Source organism: Hyaena hyaena, unplaced genomic scaffold (genome assembly GCF_003009895.1).
Source record: "Hyaena hyaena isolate Hyena2069 unplaced genomic scaffold, ASM300989v1 scaffold_155, whole genome shotgun sequence".
In the NCBI taxonomy this organism is placed as follows: domain Eukaryota; kingdom Metazoa; phylum Chordata; class Mammalia; order Carnivora; family Hyaenidae; genus Hyaena; species Hyaena hyaena.
In genome coordinates this window covers 1,332,319-1,340,497 of record NW_024080787.1, presented here as the reverse complement: position 1 = coordinate 1,340,497, position 8,179 = coordinate 1,332,319, and positions in this window count along the sequence as shown.

Here is an 8,179-nt window from a genome sequence, read left to right as displayed (position 1 = left end):
AGGAGGGTGCCCGTTTCTCCACATCCTCGCCAGCATCTAGAGTTCTCTGATTTGCTCATTTTAGCCACTCTGACTGGCGTGAGGTGGTATCTCAGTGTGGTTTTGATTTGTATTTCCCTGATGAGGAGGGATGCTGAGCATCGTTTCATGTAACACACAATTTTTGAGGGCCACCAAGCCCCAGGTCCTCACATGACTGTTGTAATATGGAAATGTCCTACTCTGTTCAGTTTTGGCTGGTCCCAAGCTCCTCTGAGATGCCAACTGGCCACCAAAGCCCACCTCCTGGCCATAGCTGATTGGCCTGAGTGGTCACTGAATTCAGGCTGGGCCAGTGAGATCCTTACATCCGGGAATCCGAGGTGGAGAAGTGAAACCCACTGAGATGAAATCACAGTGGCCCCAGAGAGAGAAAGAGCCAGACTCTTTGATTCCAGGTCCCACCCAGTTCCTCTTACTTGTGTCTAAGGGTCGAGTGGGATTGGAATAATACAGATGGGGCTTGGCTTGGGGATTTGTTTTCTTCCACACCTTTTGTCTGCCTCCCTGTCTATTCTGGGACCAGTGGGCTATACTGGGCATATTCTTCTCATGGTAATGACAGAGCCTAATCACATAAACTCTTTTCAAGCCTTTGGGAATATCAGTCTGTTGACATGCTATTGGCCAAAGCCAGTCACATAGCCATGCACAAGTCAAAGGGTGGAGAAGAAACTACAAAGTCTCATAGTCAAAGTCTATGGCTGCAGAATGGAGTGAAGAGTGGGGGCATTACTGCAACTGCCCCAGGCTCTCAGCATCTTAGGTGATGGCCTTTTAGGAGCCACTGAAGAGATGTCCACCTGGAGGGAGGAGTTATTGACCCACAGGCAGATAACCAAGGCTACTTTGAGTGCCACCTCACCCCCCAATGGGGTCTGCAAATTTCTGTCTTCTATCAAAAAGCCTCTTAAGTCTTCTAGTGGGACTTTCACCTTCCCCTCTAGATGCCATGTCCTAAGACAGGGTTTTTTTAAAAATCTGAGCCTATTTCTAGGCACATGTACCCCAATGTTTGTAGCAGCACTCTCAACAATAGCCAAAACATGGAAAGAACCTAAGTGTCCATCAACTGATGAATGGATCTAGAAGATGTGGTATATTTATACAATGGAATACTCCATGGCAATGAGAAAGAATGAAATCTGGCCATGTGTAGCAACATGGATGGACCTTGACGGTGTAATGCTGAGTGAAATAAGTTAGGCAGAGAAGGACACATACCATATGTTTGCACGTATAGGAGGATTAAGAGGAACTTAACAGAGGACCATGCGGGAGGAGAAGGGGAAAAATAGTGGGGGAGAGGGAGGGAGGCAAACCATGAGACACTCTTGAATACTGAGAACTGAGGGCTGATGGGTGTGGGGGAGAGGGGAAGGGGGTGATGGGCATGGAGGAGGGCAGTTGTTGGGATGAGCACTGGGTGTTATATGGAAACCAACTTGACAATGAACTATAAAAAATTTAAAAAACCCCCACAAGATTAAAAAATGGATATCTTGAAAAATAAAATAAAATAAAATCTGAGCCTATTTCTAGGTTTCTGATTTTAAAATAAAGACTCAAATTAGCCCCATATCAGGGCCAGCCTTAATCAAAATGACTTAGGAATAGTACATTTATGAGATTCCCTTTGTTGTTCCTGTGTCTGACCCCTGCAAACATCATACACTTTTCTCCTGGACTTCTTTTGAGCAAAACAAGTTTTAGTTGTTAAATGACAACACTTAGATTGTTACCCACCCAGAAGTATTTCCTGTTAAACAGGACATTTTTAAAAGGCAGAAAAGCTTTTTAGATTAAAAGAAATTTATATGCTTACATTGCATACATTATACCTAATGATTATACAATATATGATAATATGTACAATTTTATATTATCATCTATTTAATGTGTTATATATTTAATATATGTGTATATATTCTATGTATAATATGTTACATATTGTGTTACTTGTTACATTATGTATAATATTAAATAGAATACATATGAATATAGACATATTTTCTTTTGTTAAAAAACAATACCCACATATAGTAATAAAAACTCAAATGATATGAAGGAGGGGAAAAAAGAAAATTAAAATGCCCCTCTCACTGCCCTCTGTATTCTCCAACCTGCATCTTAGGCCTCAGTAACCACTTTTAACCACTCCTGGTTTGACTTGTTCCAGAGGTCCCCTCCATGGGTCTAAACCATGTTCATACTTCTATTTCTTTATCATCTTAAAAAATTTTATTGACCCTCTGATCCTTGTGGCTCCAAGTCAGTATAAATATTTGTGTAAATGAATGAAATGAATAGTAATAAGTGAATGAAAGGTGTTGACTTAGCTCACACTCTGTCCTCCTATCCCCATTTCATCTCTTTCTCTCCTGATGATTAATATTATAGCTTTGGATAACACACTCTGTTTCTTTATTAATCAACACTAGGCAGTGTTTTTTGGCTCTGTATGAGGCAAGACACAGAAATTAGAATCTCTACACTTCCTTCCCCCTCTCCTGCAATCCGCTCCCCCCTCCCACCTTCTGCTTACTATTACTCTCACTTGTTGAGTTTATTGTAGCACCTATCTTCTTGTCTCTGTCTAGAGATTGATTCTGAATATTGAACACCAATAGCTGAGCTGGCAATATGTGATATTATGAGTCTATAACTGTTACTCACTGCAGAATCTAGTTGGGATTGGGTCCATAAGAAAGGAGATGCATTCTGGACATGTCATATAAATGGGATCACATAGTATGTGGCTTTTGGTGTCTGGGTTCTTTCACTCAGCATCATGTTGTCAAGGTTCATCCATGTTGTAGCATGTGTCAGTATTTTATTTCTTTTCCTTGTTAAATAATCCTCCGTTGTCTTGATATACCACCATCTATCAGTTGGTGGAGGGAAAGTAGATTAGTGGTTGCATAGGGTGGGAGTATGGGAAGATGGGAAGGTGATGGGTAAGGAATGTAGAGTTTCTTCTTGGGGTAATGAAAACATCCTAAAATTAAGTGTGGTGTTGGTTACATAAATCTGTGACTACACTAAAACCATTGAATTGTACATTTTAAATGCATGAATTCTAAGTTAAGTGAATTGTATTTCAGTAAAGGTGTTTAAAAAAGGAGATACAATCAATCCTAGGTCATGAAATTTGTGATAGTCTAGGGGGAGTATGCTCTATTTCAGTGGTTCTAAGATATAACCCCCTCCCTCCCCATTTTGATATATATATATATATATATATATGTCTCAAATCAGGTGACATATCATAGTTTAATTGTCAGTGCTTTATCTTTTTTTAGTGGTTCTTACAGTAATACTGCATTTAAACTGATGGTATCTTAGATGCAATGATATATAGCAATTAAAAATATCAGAGGAGAGGAGCATTAAACTATAATTATTTAATCAAACTAATGTAGGATGCTTTTACTTTACCACTAAGATCATCCAGATTCTCATTTCTACATGGGTTATCTTCCCTTTGTTACCACCTCCTTAATAGATATGGCCTGACCTCCCTGTGGGTGTATATAAACTAGCACCATTATTTTCTCAGTGACCAGAAGGGCCAGTTTTCTTTAATCAAATCACAATAGAAGGATAAAATTATCATTAACTACAAGGGTTGACAACTATGGTCTATGAGGCAAATGTGATCCAAAATCTGTTTTTGTTGATAAAGTTTTACTGGAACACAGCTGTGTCCATACATCTACATATGGTCTGTGGCTGCTTTCACATACCATGTTGTTTTGAGTGGTTAAGACAGAGAGCATCAGTTCTGAAAGCCTACAGTGTTTTCTGTCTGGCCCTTTACAGGAAAAGTTTGCTGATTCACTGACTGCACAGACAATGAAAAAGACTCTCCTCACTGTGTCTACCTCTTCTCTGCCTCCTCTGGGTTTGGTTGCAGACCCTACAGATGCAAGATGCCTCCAGGGCCCTAGATTTTCTCCATGGAGGTGGAAGTATTGTTATTCTCTCCTCTCTAGGGACTAGTTCAGGTCTAAAGTTCCTTGTAGGGGTAAACATATATTTGGGCCATGTCTAGTTTTGGAGGGTTCTAGTAAATTAAAGAAGATGAACAAAAAGCGAAAAAGGAAGAATGGGGAAAGGAAGGAAAGAAGGAAGGAAGGAAGGGAGGAAGGAAGGAAGAAATCCAAATGGGATAAAAAAGCTCTAGTATATGGGGCACCTTGGTGGCTCAGTTGGTTAAGTGTCTGACTTTGGCTCAGGTCATGATCTCACAGTTCATGAATTCAAACCCCACAGTGAGCTCTGTGCCGACAGAGAAGAGCTTGCTTGGGATTCTCTCTCTCTCTCTCTCTCTCTCTCTGCTCCTTCCTCACTTGCACCCCCCTCCCCAATAAATACACAAACTTTAAAAAAAAAGCTGTAGTATATTTTAAAGGTATACATTTGACAAATTAAACTTTTGGCACACTCACACACACACAATAAATGTAATCTGATTGCTCTTTTTATAATTATAGGATTTGTAAGAATACATCAGTTCATAGTTTACAATAAACAGTGTGTGGTCTGACAATGGGACACAAACCTTAGGTTGAGTGATGGAATCCTTTTTCTCCCAATACTATCGATGGATCTTTGTGGTTCTTTATAATCTAGCTCAGAGATAATATCAAAAGTCTAAATGTGAGGCCCTTCATGTATTTTGGTTCAGGACAGATGTCCCTTTCCATTCACTATGGGAAAGACCCCTCTCAGCCCCTGACCCCCCCACCCCCCTTTCCCTGTGGCTTCTTGGGATTCTCCCATCCATGGTGACCTTTCTGAGGCTTACTTTCTGGGCCACACACTTAGCATTTCACCATATGGTATCTGGTGACATCTAATTGGAACATAATTTTATTTTCATCTCAGCTGCATACCTTTTTTTTTTTTTTTTTTACAAATAGTTTATTGTCAAATTAGTTTCTACATAACACTCAGTGCTCATCCCCAAAGTGCCCTCCTCCATGCCCATCCCCCCTCCCCCCCACATCCATCAGTCCTCAGTTTTTGTCAGCATTCAAGAGTCTCTCATGGTTTGCCTCTCTCCCTTTCCCCCACCATTTCCGCCCTTCTTCTCCCCCTTGTTCCTCCGTCAAGTTCCTCCTAATCCTCCTATACGTGCAAACATATGATATTTGTCCTTCTCTGCCTGACTTATTTCGCTCAGCATAACACCCTCAAGGTCCATCCATGTTGCTACACATGGCCAGATTTCATTGTTTCTCATTGCCATGTAGTATTCCATGGTATAGATAAACCACATCTTCTTGATCCATTCATCTGTTGATGGACACTTAGGCTCTTTCCATGTTTTAGCTATTGTGGAGAGTCAGCTGCATACCTTTGATGCATTTTTATCTTTAGTTGCTAACAGGGCTGATGCCTTATTGTATTTTTGTTGAGTTAGTCAGGAAATGGATAGGAAACCATCTGGAAACCTAGAAATGCTTTTCAGGGGTAAGATACTGCTATTGTCTTTCTGTCTTCTTATGCCCTACTATGCTAAATGTGGTAATATGCTTAAGATATATATATGTATGTATAATTTCACATTATATATCTTATGTATCTTAGACTACAAATAGAATAAAATATTCTTTAAAAAGGTAGTTTTAATGCAGTAAAATGCTTCCTAGTAGAATATAAGCCTCATGAGGGTCAGGATTGTGCCTATCTTTTTTATTATTCTTTCCCCAAAGTCCTGAAGAATGCCTAACACATAGTAGTTGCTTAATAAATATTGTTGAATGTTGAACAATTTATGTAACTTATTTTTCTTTTGTACAGTTTTATTGAGGCATAATTCATATATCATAAAATTCATCCATTTTAAGTATGTAATTTGGTGATTTTTTTAAAGCAAATTTACCACATCATTTTTTTTTCAAATTGCAAGAGTGCTGCATGTTAATTTGTAGTAATTAAAAAACAACAACCTCTCAGCAATGTAGAAGGTAAAAATAGAGGTAACTATTTCTAACAATTTCGTAGGGACTTTCTATTTTTTTTCCTTTCCCAACATAATGCCCATTTGCACAATTACAAAAACATGTTACTATCATCCATATTGTCCTGACATTTGCTTTTTCCACTTAGCAATATATTATAGACCTCTTTCTTTGCAGAGTTAACTCAGTTTTTGAAACAGGTGCATGACATTGTATTGTGTGAATGAATGTATTAAACTTTTTAAAAAACACTTATCCATTGTTGGATACTTAGCTTGCTTTCTATTCTATTTTTGCTATTATAAATGAGGTTCTAATGAATAGCATTGAAAAATAGTTTTGTTCCCTTTCTTTCAATGTTCCTGTGGGATAGATGCCAGGTGGACTTCCTTTGCTAGGTCAAAGGTATGCACAGTTTCAGTTCTAATAAACTGCCAAAATGCCTTCCAAAAATTGTTTTAATTTCTGTTCTCACCAACACTGTTTCGGATGGTCTTTTCCTTTAGAACCTTGCCAACATTAAGTATTAAATGTTTTTTACCTCTTCGGTCCTTTTCCTCACTAAATTTCTGGTTCACTTCTTTTGGAGTTTTAAAATTTGAGTTCTTTCCCTTTTTATGACAGGTTACACAATGTATCACAGATATTAGCCTTTTGTCTTCTTTGTTAGGTTAATTATTGAATGGATTGGAGCCTGAGGCTTGCTGACATGGGACAGAGATAAAAATCTGAGGGTTTCTGAGTTTTCCAGGGGTTTAGATTGAAGAGAGAGAAAAGTAGGAACTGGTTTTCTCCATCATTTGGGGGCCTGGGAGGGCTGTAGCTTTGTCGTCTTTTTTATTTTTTTCATTGCAAATGAGCAACCAGATTAGAAGACAAAATGAAAAAATTTAGTTAATTTTGTTGTCTGTCTCACCAGACGGTAAGCTTGGTGAGGGCAGGCACTGCATCTGTCTGTCTTTACTTACTAGATGCAGCATGACTGCCTGGCACTCAATGGGTGTTCAGTCAGGCTGAGATATACAGGTTATCATTAGCCTCGTTCACAGGTAAGAAAACCAAGGCTCAGATTTTTCCAAGGCACCACAATGAGGATTTAACCTCAGAAAGTGTGGCCTTAGAATCTGAACTCCTTAGTGCTGATGCATAGGGGCACATGTACCCCAATGTTCATAGCAGCACTTTCAACAATAGCCAAATCATGGAAAGAGCGTAAGTGTGCATCAACTGACAAATGGATCAAGAAGATGTGGTTTATCTATACAATGGAATACTACATGGCAATGAGAAAGAATGAAATCTGGCCATGTGTAGCAATGTGGATGGAACTTGAGCGTGTTATGCTGAGCGAAATAAGTCAGGCAGAGGAGGACAGATACCATATGTTTGCACATATAGGTGGATTAGGAAGAACTTAATGGAGGACCATGGAGGAGAAGAAGGGGGAAAATAGTTGGGGAGAGAGAGGGAGGCAAACCATGAGAGACTCTTGAATGCTGAGAACAAACTGAGGACTGATGGGTGTGGGGGGGGGAAGGGGGGAGATGGGCATGGAGGAGGGCACTTGTTGGGATGAGCACTGGGTGTTATATGGAAACTCCTAGCTCCTGGAGTATGTTCCTTATTATCAGTGTGATATTGGACAAGCCAGGCCCTTTCTGAGTCCATAGTATTCTCATCTGTAAACCAGGGATACTACTGGACTTCCCTTTACGGGCTTGTTCTGGTGATTTGATGAGATCATGCTCAGAGATGGCTCTGGCCTGTATGAGTTGTGAGGGTCAGGACTGTGGACAACTTGACTCCTGCTTCTGCAGCCTTTCTGGGTATGGGCAGGAGGCAGTTTGCCTTTGCTGCCTCCGTGCACACTTGAACTTCCTTTCTGGCCCATGCCAGGCAATCTCTCTTTGCCTTCCTCTATAAAGTGAGTGTGCTTGGCTACCCGTGGAGATGGGTAGTAACAGTTCATTCTGAGGCCAGAAGAGGAGCATAACTCTCCTATGGGGAAGAGCTGTCTGCAGACCCCACAGGACTTAGAGGAGCTGGCCCCTTCTCCTTTAGGCATGAGCTCCTGGGCCAGCCTTGCCTTCAGATCTCAGCTTTCAGGTGGACTTTATATGGCGCTCATGGCTTTTGAAAAGATTTCTTTAGCTTCTCAGATGCCAGAATTA